We start from the raw sequence: 13,907 nt of genomic DNA, 5'->3' as shown, positions 1-13,907 counted from the left end.
TTCAATTTGTCGTCCAGCAGAAGAGCGGGCATTGTAATCGGCCGCCTATTATAGAAACAGTCCGATTTATGTTGCCATCGATTTCATAAGCATTGAAAATCAGGCCTGTCTTTAATGGAATGGGTCGTGGTCAGTTGTTAATCACTCTGGGTCTGTTTACACCGGGAGTGCTCACAGTCCCGGATCATTCTGTGTCTGTTTGAAATGGCAGAGCTCACAGTCCCGGATCATTCCGTTTTTTTTAACGTAGAGCGATTTCAGCTTTCATCACTGAGGTGTTGAGTTTAACTAAATGTGTCGGGGCTCGTCCGGGATTTGAACCTGGGACCTCTCGCATTTTAAGCCACAGAAATTCCCTAAGCGAGAATCATACCCCTAGATCAACGAGCCGCCGATGTTATGCTTCAAGTTGCATTGCGATTCCCTGCGCTGGTGCAAACCCAGCTCGCAGAAGTCCTGTTCATTCAGTTAAAATATGTTTATCTTTTCCTCAATCCGTTTCTTTTTGGCGAGCATTTTAATTGAATCTGATCACAATTCTCCCCATAAAAAGAGATCCAGCCGCATCAGTGGCCGCGTGGCCTAATGGATAAGGCGTCTGACTTCGGTTGCGAGGTATTTCAGTTATCAGACGATTGCAGGTTCGAGTCCTGCCGCGGTCGTTCAATTAACTCGGCGACACTTTTTCTGTTCTGAATCTGGCTTCAAACCGACCATTTTTGACAGTCCCTCAACTGAAGCAGCGGAAGGCCTTTTGCTTACATTAAGCTGATTGTACATTTTCAACATTTTTGATCTGTGTGCATGGGCAGGATAAGAGGTGAAGTGGACTTTCTTTCAGGGTATTTCTGCTTAGATGCAAAAACCAGGAAATGGAATGGCTGAGAGCAGTGCATGGTTGAGACGAGGTGGCCGATAGGTTGAGGCGATGGACTGTTAATCGAGAATGCGGATCCCATCCTCGTCGTTATTACGTTTGATACTGGTCCCCTTTCCGAGCTTTTAACTGAAAATTGCCTAAAATAAACTTTCAAATGCAATTTCGTCAGAATCGCCCTGGTGCTCCTGGTCTGTGCCCCATGCATTACTCATATCTTGTTAAAATTAAAAGAGACCACTGCAATTCTTCAACATCTTGAATCAATGTGGAGCAGTGATCGTGATTCGGAGATTGTCGAACTCCTCCTTTCTTCTGCTGAGATTGTCACCGAATGAAAGATTAGCGGGACCAGAGGCAAATGTTTAGGGAGCAGAAACATAAATTTCTCCTTTAGGAGGCAATGTAATTTCAAAAATATTTATCAACCTTAATGAAGAGATTTTCTGTTTTAGTGTCTTTGGTTGAGAGCTAAATAATGGGCGAGAAATCCTCGTTCTTTTCGGCATACTCTCATGGGATCGGAGGGCCCGGTTTAACGTCTTACCAGCAAGACGGGGGCACCAACAGTGCAGCACTACCTCAGTACTGCACTGGAGTGTCAGCCTGGATTATGTGCTCAAGTCTCTGGAGTGCTGCTTGACTTTGCTGCCGCTGAGCCACGGCTGACATCTACACTCAGTTCATTTGGCTGGAGAGAAATGACGGAGATAAATGGAAAAATTATAATGGAGTAAACCTTCAATTTGTCGTCCAGCAGAAGAGCGGGCATTGTAATCGGCCGCCTATTATAGAAACAGTCGGATTTATGTTGCCATCGATTTCATAAGCATTGAAAATCAGGCCTGTCTTTAATGGAATGGGTCGTGGTCAGTTGTTAATCACTCTGGGTCTGTTTACACCGGGAGTGCTCACAGTCCCGGATCATTCTGTGTCTGTTTAAAATCGCAGAGCTCACAGTCCCGGATCATTCCGTTTTTTTTTAACGTAGAGCGATTTCAGCTTTCATCACTGAGGTGTTGAGTTTAACTAAATGTGTCGGGGCTCGTCCGGGATTTGAACCCGGGACCTCTCGCATTTTAAGCCACAGAAATTCCCGAAGCGAGAATCATACCCCTAGACCAACGAGCCGCCGATGTTATGTTTCAAGTTGCATTGCGATTCCCTGCGCTGGTGCAAACCCAGCACGCAGAAGTCCTGTTCATTCACTTAAAATATGTTCATCTTTTCCTCAATCCGTTTCTTTTTGGCGAGCATTTTAATTGAATCTGATCACAATTCTCCCCATACAAAGAGATACAGCCGCATCAGTGGCCGCGTGGCCTAATGGATAAGGCGTCTGACTTCGGTTGCGAGGTATTTCAGTTATCAGACATAGATACATAGAAGATAGGAGATAGGAGCAGGAGTAGGCCATTCGGCCCTTCGTGCCTGCTCCGCCATTCGATGAGATCATGGCTGATCCTTTAATTCAGTATCCCGTCCCCGCCTTCTCTCCGTAACCCTTAACCCCTTTTGCCCGTAGAAATATATCTAATTCCCTCTTAAATATATTTAATGAGCTGGCGTACACTGCCCTCTGTGGCAATGAGTTCCACAGGTTCACCACTCTCTGAGTGAAGAAATTCCCCCTCATCTCTGTCCTAAATGGTTTAGCCCTTATCCTTAAATTATGTCCTCTAGTTCTGTTCTCACCCGCCAAGGGAAACATTCCTTCTGCATCCAGTCTGTCTAGACCTGTCAGAATTTTATACACTTCTATGAGGTCCCCTCTCAATCTTCTAAACTCCAGTGTGTACATCCCTAAACTACATAGTCTCTCCTCATAGGTCATTCCCGCCATTCCTGGTATCAGCCTGGTGAATCGCCGCTGCACCCCCAAATGGCAAGAACATCCTTCCTCAGATGAGGCGACCAAAACTGTACACAGTACTCGAGGTGTGGTCTCACCAGTGCCCTGTACAGCTGCAGCAAGGTATCCCTGTTCCTGTATTCTAACCCTTTTGCTATGAAGGCCAGCATACCGTTTGCCTTCTTGACCGCCTGTTGCACCTGCATGCTCGCCTTCAGTGACTGGTGTACAAGAACACCCAGGTCTCTCTGTACTTCCCCCTCTCCCAATCTATTGCCATTTAAATAATAATTTGCCCTCCCGTTCCTGCACCCAAGGTGGATAACTTCGCACTTGTCCACATTATAGTGCATCTGCCATTTATCCGCCCAATCGCCCAGTCTGTCCAAATCGCTCTGGAGCTTCCTGGTCTCTTCCTCTGAGCCCACCCCCCCTCCTAGTTTAGTGTCGTCTGCAAATTTGGAAATGCTGCATCCGACTCCCTGATCCAGGTCATTAATGTAAATTGTGAACAGCTGGGGGCCCAGGACAGATCCCTGTGGTACCCCACTTGTTACTGCCTGCCATTCAGAAAATGAGCCGTTTATTCCAACTCTCTGTTTTCTATCTGACAGCCAGTTCCCTATCCACGCCAAAACTTTCCCCTTTATCCCATGAGCCTCAATTTTCCATGCTAATCTTTTATGTGGGACCTTATCGAAGGCCTTTTGGAAGTCCAGGTACACCACATCTACTGGCTCTCCCCCATCTATTCTACCAGTTACTCCCTCAAAAAATTCCAATAGATTAGTCAAGCACGATTTACCCTTTGTAAATCCATGTTGACTCTGTCCTATCCTGTCCCCATTTGCTAAGTGCTCCGCTATTTCATCCTTAATGATGGACTCCAGCATTTTGCCCACAACTGATGTAAGGCTTACAGGTCTGTAATTACCTGCTTTTTCCCTACCCCCCTTTTTGAATAGTGGGGTAACGTTAGCTACCCTCCAATCCATCGGCACTGTTCCCGAGTCTAATGAATTCTGAAAAATCATCCTTAGTGCATCCGCTATCTCTAGGGCCACCTCCTTCAGTACCCTAGGATGCATGTTATCAGGCCCTGGGGATTTGTCCACCTTCAATCCCTTTAGCTTCCTTAACACCATATCCTTAGAGATATTGATTTGCGTCAGTTCCTCCTTTGCCAATGTCCCTATTTTTCCCGATATCCCAGGGAGGTTTTTTGTGTCTTCCTTCGTAAAGACTGACCCAAAGTATGCATTTAGTTGATCTGCCATTTCCTTATTTCCCATTATATATTCCCCCGTATCTGACTGCAATGGACCAACTTTGGTTTTCACCAGTCTTTTCCTTTTGATATATTTATAAAAGCTTTTGGAGTTAGTTTTTATATTTTCCGCCAGCTTGTTTTCGTAAGCTATTTTGCCCCTCTTGATCATGCCCTTTGCCCTCCTTTGCTCTATCTTAAACTGTTCCCAATCTTCCGCTCTGGCGCTTTTTTGGCTATTTTATACGCCCTATCTTTGGATTTTATGCTGTCTCTAATTTCCCCTGTTATCCACGGTTGAGTCACCTTTTTAGATTTCCTTTTATGCCAGATTGGTATAAACAATTTTTGCAATTTTGTCATTCTATCTTTAAATGTTTGCCATTGTTTATCTACCTCCAGTCCTCCCAGGAACGTTGTCCAATCAGACCTACTCAGTTCCCGTCTCATGGCATCATAATTCCCCTTGTTTAAATTCAGGACCTTAGTCTCTGAGTCAATTTCTTCTCTCTCCATTTCGAGTGAGAAATCGATCATGTTATGATCGCTCTGACCCAAGGGTCCCCGTACAACAAGATTACTGATTAGTCCCTTCTCATTGCACAGTACCCAGTCCAATATAGCCTGTTCCCGAGTTGGTTCCTCGACATATTGATCCAGATAACCATCCCTCAAACACTCAAGGAATTCCTCCTCCTCATTATTTTTACTGATTAGGCTAGTCCAATCTATATGTAAGTTAAAGTCACCTATGATGACAGCTGTGCTCTTATTGCACGCTTCTCTAATTTCCCTCGTGATGCCCTCCCTAACCTCTATTTTACTATTTGGAGGCCTATATACCACTCCTATTAATGTTTTTCGCCCCTCGCTATTTCTTAGCTCCACCCATATAGATTCTGTATTAACTGAGTTAATATCCTTCTTTTCAATTGCATTTATCCCCTCTTTTACTAGCAATGCTACCCCTCCTCCCTTTCTTTTTTGTCGATCCTTCCTAAATACTGAATACCCCTGTATGTTAAGCTCCCAGCCCTGCTCACCCTGCAACCATGTTTCCGTAATCCCAATTAGATCATAATTATTAACCTCTATTTCCACAGCTAATTCATCTACCTTGTTCCTGATGCTTCTCGCATTAAGGTATAAAACCCTCAGGCTTTTTTTATGCTCACATTTTTTATGAATTAGTTTGGCCCTTTGTTTTTTGTTCCTCACCCTTTTACCATTTATTTCTGTCTGCCTTTCACTTTCCTCTATTTCACTACATAGGTTTCTAGCCCCCTGCCATACTAGTTTAAATGCTCCCGAACTGCTTTATCAAAAATTACCCCGAGAACATCAGTTCCATCTCTGCACAGGTGTAGACCGTCCCTTTTGTATAGGTCACACCTACCACAAAACTGGTTCCAATGCCTCAAAAATTTAAAACCCTCCCTCTTACACCACTTGCAGGTTCGAGCCTTGCCGCGATCGTTCAATTAACTCGGCGACACTTTTTCTGTTCTGAATCTGGCTTCAAACCGACCATTTTTGACATTCCCTCAACTGAAGCAGCGGAAGGCCTTTTGCTTACATTATGCTGATTGTACATTTTCAACATTTTTGATCTGTGTGCATGGGCAGGATAAGAGGTGAAGTGGACTTTCTTTCAGGGTATTTCTGCTTAGATGCAAAAACCAGGAAATGGAATGGCTGAGAGCAGTGCATGGTTGAGACGAGGTGGCCGAGAGGTTGAGGCGATGGACTGTTAATCGAGAATGCGGATCCCATCCTCGTCGTTATTACGTTTGATACTGGTCCCCTTTCCGAGCTTTTAACTGAAAATTGCCTAAAATAAACTTTCAAATGCAATTTCGTCAGAATCGCCCTGGTGCTCCTGGTCTGTGCCCCATGCATTACTCATATCTTGTTAAAATTAAAAGAGACCACTGCAATTCTTCAACATCTTGAATGAATGTGGAGCAGTGATCGTGATTCGGAGATTGTCGAACTCCTCCTTTCTTCTGCTGAGATTGTCACCGAATGAAAGATTAGCGGGACCAGAGGCAAATGTTTAGGGAGCAGAAACATAAATTTCTCCTTTAGGAGGCAATGTAATTTCAAAAATATTTATCAACCTTAATGAAGAGATTTTCTGTTTTAGTGTCTTTGGTTGAGAGCTAAATAATGGGCGAGAAATCCTCGTTCTTTTCGGCATACTCTCATGGGATCGGAGGGCCCGGTTTAACGTCTTACCAGCAAGACGGGGGCACCAACAGTGCAGCACTACCTCAGTACTGCACTGGAGTGTCAGCCTGGATTATGTGCTCAAGTCTCTGGAGTGCTGCTTGACTTTGCTGCCGCTGAGCCACGGCTGACATCTACACTCAGTTCATTTGGCTGGAGAGAAATGACGGAGATAAATGGAAAAATTATAATGGAGTAAACCTTCAATTTGTCGTCCAGCAGAAGAGCGGGCATTGTAATCGGCCGCCTATTATAGAAACAGTCCGATTTATGTTGCCATCGATTTCATAAGCATTGAAAATCAGGCCTGTCTTTAATGGAATGGGTCGTGGTCAGTTGTTAATCACTCTGGGTCTGTTTACACCGGGAGTGCTCACAGTCCCGGATCATTCTGTGTCTGTTTAAAATCGCAGAGCTCACAGTCCCGGATCATTCCGTTTTTTTTTAACGTAGAGCGATTTCAGCTTTCATCACTGAGGTGTTGAGTTTAACTAAATGTGTCGGGGCTCGTCCGGGATTTGAACCCGGGACCTCTCGCATTCTAAGCCACAGAAATTCCCGAAGCGAGAATCATACCCCTAGACCAACGAGCCGCCGATGTTATGTTTCAAGTTGCATTGCGATTCCCTGCGCTGGTGCAAACCCAGCACGCAGAAGTCCTGTTCATTCACTTAAAATATGTTCATCTTTTCCTCAATCCGTTTCTTTTTGGCGAGCATTTTAATTGAATCTGATCACAATTCTCCCCATACAAAGAGGTACAGCCGCATCAGTGGCCGCGTGGCCTAATGGATAAGGCGTCTGATTTCGGTTGCGAGGTATTTCATGTATCAGACGATTGCAGGTTCGAGCCTTGCCGCGATCGTTTAATTAACTCGGCGACACTTTTTCTGTTCTGAATCTGGCTTCAAACCGACCATTTTTGACATTCCCTCAACTGAAGCAGCGGAAGGCCTTTTGCTTACATTATGCTGATTGTACATTTTCAACATTTTTGATCTGTGTGCATGGGCAGGATAAGAGGTGAAGTGGACTTTCTTTCAGGGTATTTCTGCTTAGATGCAAAAACCAGGAAATGGAATGGCTGAGAGCAGTGCATGGTTGAGACGAGGTGGCCGAGAGGTTGAGGCGATGGACTGTTAATCGAGAATGCGGATCCCATCCTCGTCGTTATTACGTTTGATACTGGTCCCCTTTCCGAGCTTTTAACTGAAAATTGCCTAAAATAAACTTTCAAATGCAATTTCGTCAGAATCGCCCTGGTGCTCCTGGTCTGTGCCCCATGCATTACTCATATCTTGTTAAAATTAAAAGAGACCACTGCAATTCTTCAACATCTTGAATGAATGTGGAGCAGTGATCGTGATTCGGAGATTGTCGAACTCCTCCTTTCTTCTGCTGAGATTGTCACCGAATGAAAGATTAGCGGGACCAGAGGCAAATGTTTAGGGAGCAGAAACATAAATTTCTCCTTTAGGAGGCAATGTAATTTCAAAAATATTTATCAACCTTAATGAAGAGATTTTCTGTTTTAGTGTCTTTGGTTGAGAGCTAAATAATGGGCGAGAAATCCTCGTTCTTTTCGGCATACTCTCATGGGATCGGAGGGCCCGGTTTAACTTCTTACCAGCAAGTCGGGGGCACCAACAGTGCAGCACTACCTCAGTACTGCACTGGAGTGTCAGCCTGGATTATGTGCTCAAGTCTCTGGAGTGCTGCTTGACTTTGCTGCCGCTGAGCCACGGCTGACATCTACACTCAGTTCATTTGGCTGGAGAGAAATGACGGAGATAAATGGAAAAATTATAATGGAGTAAACCTTCAATTTGTCGTCCAGCAGAAGAGCGGGCATTGTAATCGGCCGCCTATTATAGAAACAGTCCGATTTATGTTGCCATCGATTTCATAAGCATTGAAAATCAGGCCTGTCTTTAATGGAATGGGTCGTGGTCAGTTGTTAATCACTCTGGGTCTGTTTACACCGGGAGTGCTCACAGTCCCGGATCATTCTGTGTCTGTTTAAAATGGCAGAGCTCACAGTCCCGGATCATTCCGTTTTTTTTAACGTAGAGCGATTTCAGCTTTCATCACTGAGGTGTTGAGTTTAACTAAATGTGTCGGGGCTCGTCCGGGATTTGAACCCGGGACCTCTCGCATTTTAAGCCACAGAAATTCCCGAAGCGAGAATCATACCCCTAGACCAACGAGCCGCCGATGTTATGTTTCAAGTTGCATTGCGATTCCCTGCGCTGGTGCAAACCCAGCACGCAGAAGTCCTGTTCATTCACTTAAAATATGTTCATCTTTTCCTCAATCCGTTTCTTTTTGGCGAGCATTTTAATTGAATCTGATCACAATTCTCCCCATAAAAAGAGGTACAGCCGCATCAGTGGCCGCGTGGCCTAATGGATAAGGCGTCTGACTTCGGTTGCGAGGTATTTCAGTTATCAGACGATTGCAGGTTCGAGTCCTGCCGCGGTCGTTCAATTAACTCGGCGACACTTTTTCTGTTCTGAATCTGGCTTCAAACCGACCATTTTTGACAGTCCCTCAACTGAAGCAGCGGAAGGCCTTTTGCTTACATTAAGCTGATTGTACATTTTCAACATTTTTGATCTGTGTGCATGGGCAGGATAAGAGGTGAAGTGGACTTTCTTTCAGGGTATTTCTGCTTAGATGCAAAAACCAGGAAATGGAATGGCTGAGAGCAGTGCATGGTTGAGACGAGGTGGCCGATAGGTTGAGGCGATGGACTGTTAATCGAGAATGCGGATCCCATCCTCGTCGTTATTACGTTTGATACTGGTCCCCTTTCCGAGCTTTTAACTGAAAATTGCCTAAAATAAACTTTCAAATGCAATTTCGTCAGAATCGCCCTGGTGCTCCTGGTCTGTGCCCCATGCATTACTCATATCTTGTTAAAATTAAAAGAGACCACTGCAATTCTTCAACATCTTGAATGAATGTGGAGCAGTGATCGTGATTCGGAGATTGTCGAACTCCTCCTTTCTTCTGCTGAGATTGTCACCGAATGAAAGATTAGCGGGACCAGAGGCAAATGTTTAGGGAGCAGAAACATAAATTTCTCCTTTAGGAGGCAATGTAATTTCAAAAATATTTATCAACCTTAATGAAGAGATTTTCTGTTTTAGTGTCTTTGGTTGAGAGCTAAATAATGGGCGAGAAATCCTCGTTCTTTTCGGCATACTCTCATGGGATCGGAGGGCCCGGTTTAACGTCTTACCAGCAAGACGGGGGCACCAACAGTGCAGCACTACCTCAGTACTGCACTGGAGTGTCAGCCTGGATTATGTGCTCAAGTCTCTGGAGTGCTGCTTGACTTTGCTGCCGCTGAGCCACGGCTGACATCTACACTCAGTTCATTTGGCTGGAGAGAAATGACGGAGATAAATGGAAAAATTATAATGGAGTAAACCTTCAATTTGTCGTCCAGCAGAAGAGCGGGCATTGTAATCGGCCGCCTATTATAGAAACAGTCCGATTTATGTTGCCATCGATTTCATAAGCATTGAAAATCAGGCCTGTCTTTAATGGAATGGGTCGTGGTCAGTTGTTAATCACTCTGGGTCTGTTTACACCGGGAGTGCTCACAGTCCCGGATCATTCTGTGTCTGTTTAAAATGGCAGAGCTCACAGTCCCGGATCATTCCGTTTTTTTTAACGTAGAGCGATTTCAGCTTTCATCACTGAGGTGTTGAGTTTAACTAAATGTGTCGGGGCTCGTCCGGGATCTCTCGCATTTTAAGCCACAGAAATTCCCGAAGCGAGAATCATACCCCTAGACCAACGAGCCGCCGATGTTATGTTTAAATTGCATTGCGATTCCCTGCGCTGGTGCAAACCCAGCTCGCAGAAGTCCTGTTCATTCAGTTAAAATATGTTTATCTTTTCCTCAATCCGTTTCTTTTTGGCGAGCATTTTAATTGAATCTGATCACAATTCTACCCATAAAAAGAGGCACAGCCGCATCAGTGGCCGCGTGGCCTAATGGATAAGGCGTCTGACTTCGGTTGCGAGGTATTTCAGTTATCAGACGATTGCAGGTTCGAGTTCTGCCGCGGTCGTTCAATTAACTCGGCGACACTTTTTCTGTTCTGAATCTGGCTTCAAACCGACCATTTTTGACAGTCCCTCAACTGAAGCAGCGGAAGGCCTTTTGCTTACATTATGCTGATTGTACATTTTCAACATTGTAGATCTGTGTGCATGGGCAGGATAAGAGGTGAAGTGGACTTTCTTTCAGGGTATTTCTGCTTAGATGCAAAAACCAGGAAATGGAATGGCTGAGAGCAGTGCATGGTTGAGACGAGGTGGCCGATAGGTTGAGGCGATGGACTGTTAATCGAGAATGCGGATCCCATCCTCGTCGTTATTACGTTTGATACTGGTCCCCTTTCCGAGCTTTTAACTGAAAATTGCCTAAAATAAACTTTCAAATGCAATTTCGTCAGAATCGCCCTGGTGCTCCTGGTCTGTGCCCCATGCATTACTCATATCTTGTTAAAATTAAAAGAGACCACTGCAATTCTTCAACATCTTGAATCAATGTGGAGCAGTGATCGTGATTCGGAGATTGTCGAACTCCTCCTTTCTTCTGCTGAGATTGTCACCGAATGAAAGATTAGCGGGACCAGAGGCAAATGTTTAGGGAGCAGAAACATAAATTTCTCCTTTAGGAGGCAATGTAATTTCAAAAATATTTATCAACCTTAATGAAGAGATTTTCTGTTTTAGTGTCTTTGGTTGAGAGCTAAATAATGGGCGAGAAATCCTCGTTCTTTTCGGCATACTCTCATGGGATCGGAGGGCCCGGTTTAACGTCTTACCAGCAAGACGGGGGCACCAACAGTGCAGCACTACCTCAGTACTGCACTGGAGTGTCAGCCTGGATTATGTGCTCAAGTCTCTGGAGTGCTGCTTGACTTTGCTGCCGCTGAGCCACGGCTGACATCTACACTCAGTTCATTTGGCTGGAGAGAAATGACGGAGATAAATGGAAAAATTATAATGGAGTAAACCTTCAATTTGTCGTCCAGCAGAAGAGCGGGCATTGTAATCGGCCGCCTATTTTAGAAACAGTCCGATTTATGTTGCCATCGATTTCATAAGCATTGAAAATCAGGCCTGTCTTTAATGGAATGGGTCGTGGTCAGTTGTTAATCACTCTGGGTCTGTTTACACCGGGAGTGCTCACAGTCCCGGATCATTCTGTGTCTGTTTAAAATGGCAGAGCTCACAGTCCCGGATCATTCCGTTTTTTTTAACGTAGAGCGATTTCAGCTTTCATCACTGAGGTGTTGAGTTTAACTAAATGTGTCGGGGCTCGTCCGGGATTTGAACCCGGGACCTCTCGCATTTATAAGCCACAGAAATTCCCTAAGCGAGAAGCATACCCCTAGACCAACGAGCCGCCGATGTTATGTTTCAAGTTGCATTGCGATTCCCTGCGCTGGTGCAAACCCAGCTCGCAGAAGTCCTGTTCATTCAGTTAAAATATGTTTATCTTTTCCTCAATCCGTTTCTTTTTGGCGAGCATTTTAATTGAATCTGATCACAATTCTCCCCATAAAAAGAGGTACAGCCGCATCAGTGGACGCGTGGCCTAATGGATAAGGCGTCTGACTGCGGTTGCGAGGTGTTTCAGTTATCAGACGATTGCAGGTTCGAGTCCTGCCGCGGTCGTTCAATTAACTCGGCGACACTTTTTCTGTTCTGAATCTGGCTTCAAACCGACCATTTTTGACAGTCCCTCAACTGAAGCAGCGGAAGGCCTTTTGCTTCCATTATGCTGATTGTACATTTTCAACATTGTAGATCTGTGTGCATGGGCAGGATAAGAGGTGAAGTGGACTTTCTTTCAGGGTATTTCTGCTTAGATGCAAAAACCAGGAAATGGAATGGCTGAGAGCAGTGCATGGTTGAGACGAGGTGGCCGAGAGGTTGAGGCGATGGACTATTAATCGAGAATGCGGATCCCATCCTCGTCGTTATTACGTTTGATACTGGTCCCCTTTCCGAGCTTTTAACTGAAAATTGCCTAAAATAAACTTTCAAATGCAATTTCGTCAGAATCGCCCTGGTGTTCCTGGTCTGTGCCCCATGCATTACTCATATCTTGTTAAAATTAAAAGAGACCACTGCAATTCTTCAACATCTTGAATGAATGTGGAGCAGTGATCGTGATTCGGAGATTGTCGAACTCCTCCTTTCTTCTGCTGAGATTGTCACCGAATGAAAGATTAGCGGGACCAGAGGCAAATGTTTAGGGAGCAGAAACATAAATTTCTCCTTTAGGAGGCAATGTAATTTCAAAAATATTTATCAACCTTAATGAAGAGATTTTCTGTTTTAGTGTCTTTGGTTGAGAGCTAAATAATGGGCGAGAAATCCTCGTTCTTTTCGGCATATTCTCATGGGATCGGAGGGCCCGGTTTAACTTCTTACCAGCAAGTCGGGGGCACCAACAGTGCAGCACTACCTCAGTACTGCACTGGAGTGTCAGCCTGGATTATGTGCTCAAGTCTCTGGAGTGCTGCTTGACTTTGCTGCCGCTGAGCCACGGCTGACACCTGCACTCAGTTCATTTGGCTGGAGAGAAATGACGGAGGTAAATGGAAAAATTATAATGGAGTAAACCTTCAATTTGTCGTCCAGCAGAAGAGCGGGCATTGTAATCGGCCGCCTATTATAGAAACAGTCCGATTTATGTTGCCATCGATTTCATAAGCATTGAAAATCAGGCCTGTCTTTAATGGAATGGGTCGTGGTCAGTTGTTAATCACTCTGGGTCTGTTTACACCGGGAGTGCTCACAGTCCCGGATCATTCTGTGTCTGTTTAAAATGGCAGAGCTCACAGTCCCGGATCATTCCGTTTTTTTTAACGTAGAGCGATTTCAGCTTTCATCACTGAGGTGTTGAGTTTAACTAAATGTGTCGGGGCTCGTCCGGGATTTGAACCCGGGACCTCTCGCATTTTAAGCCACAGAAATTCCCGAAGCGCGAATCATACCCCTAGACCAACGAGCCGCCGATGTTATGTTTCAAGTTGCATTGCGATTCCCTGCGCTGGTGCAAACCCAGCTCGCAGAAGTCCTGTTCATTCAGTTAAAGTATGTTTATCTTTTCCTCAATCCGTTTCTTTTTGGCGAGCATTTTAATTGAATCTGATCACAATTCTCCCCATAAAAAGAGGTACAGCCGCATCAGTGGCCGCGTGGCCTAATGGATAAGGCGTCTGACTTCGGTTGCGAGGTATTTCAGTTATCAGACGATTGCAGGTTCGAGTCCTGCCGCGGTCGTTCAATTAACTCGACGACACTTTTTCTGTTCTGAATCTGGCTTCAAACCGACCATTTTTGACAGTCCCTCAACTGAAGCAGCGGAAGGCCTTTTGCTTACACTATGCTGATTGTACATTTTCAACATTGTAGATCTGTGTGCATGGGCAGGATAAGAGGTGAAGTGGACTTTCTTTCAGGGTATTTCTGCTTAGATGCAAAAACCAGGAAATGGAATGGCTGAGAGCAGTGCATGGTTGAGACGAGGTGGCCGAGAGGTTGAGGCGATGGACTGTTAATCGAGAATGCGGATCCCAACCTCGTCGTTATTACGTTTGATACTGGTCCCCTTTCCGAGCTTTTAACTGAAAATTGCCTAAAAT

General features: G+C 44.9%; 7 non-coding genes across 7 annotated transcripts; 4 read left to right on the top strand and 3 right to left on the bottom strand.

Annotated features, from left to right (window-relative positions):
- The first annotated feature begins 571 nt into the window (after positions 1–571).
- trnar-ucg (transfer RNA arginine (anticodon UCG)) lies at positions 572–662 on the top strand. Its single transcript is given in 2 exon segments — positions 572–608; positions 627–662. It is a non-coding gene; the product is annotated as a tRNA-Arg (tRNA).
- Positions 663–1,918: 1,256 nt separating this feature from the next.
- trnap-cgg (transfer RNA proline (anticodon CGG)) lies at positions 1,919–2,008 on the bottom strand. The gene is given in 2 exon segments: positions 1,919–1,954; positions 1,973–2,008. It is a non-coding gene; the product is annotated as a tRNA-Pro (tRNA).
- Positions 2,009–6,728: 4,720 nt separating this feature from the next.
- trnap-cgg (transfer RNA proline (anticodon CGG)) lies at positions 6,729–6,818 on the bottom strand. The gene is given in 2 exon segments: positions 6,729–6,764; positions 6,783–6,818. It is a non-coding gene; the product is annotated as a tRNA-Pro (tRNA).
- A 1,527-nt stretch (positions 6,819–8,345) lies between these two features.
- Positions 8,346–8,435, bottom strand: trnap-cgg (transfer RNA proline (anticodon CGG)). Its single transcript is given in 2 exon segments — positions 8,346–8,381; positions 8,400–8,435. It is a non-coding gene; the product is annotated as a tRNA-Pro (tRNA).
- A 181-nt stretch (positions 8,436–8,616) lies between these two features.
- trnar-ucg (transfer RNA arginine (anticodon UCG)) lies at positions 8,617–8,707 on the top strand. The gene is given in 2 exon segments: positions 8,617–8,653; positions 8,672–8,707. It is a non-coding gene; the product is annotated as a tRNA-Arg (tRNA).
- A 3,130-nt stretch (positions 8,708–11,837) lies between these two features.
- trnar-gcg (transfer RNA arginine (anticodon GCG)) lies at positions 11,838–11,928 on the top strand. Its single transcript is given in 2 exon segments — positions 11,838–11,874; positions 11,893–11,928. It is a non-coding gene; the product is annotated as a tRNA-Arg (tRNA).
- A 1,526-nt stretch (positions 11,929–13,454) lies between these two features.
- Positions 13,455–13,545, top strand: trnar-ucg (transfer RNA arginine (anticodon UCG)). The gene is given in 2 exon segments: positions 13,455–13,491; positions 13,510–13,545. It is a non-coding gene; the product is annotated as a tRNA-Arg (tRNA).
- The last annotated feature ends 362 nt before the right edge of the window (positions 13,546–13,907 follow it).

The sequence above is a fragment of the Somniosus microcephalus genome, unplaced genomic scaffold, assembly GCF_052327205.1.
Source record: "Somniosus microcephalus isolate GS21.2 unplaced genomic scaffold, FLI_Smic_1.0 unresolved_chr1, whole genome shotgun sequence".
NCBI classification, from domain to species: Eukaryota; Metazoa; Chordata; class Chondrichthyes; order Squaliformes; family Somniosidae; genus Somniosus; species Somniosus microcephalus.
The sequence above is the reverse complement of the archived record's forward strand: the minus strand, read 5'-3'. Positions and strand labels throughout refer to the sequence as shown.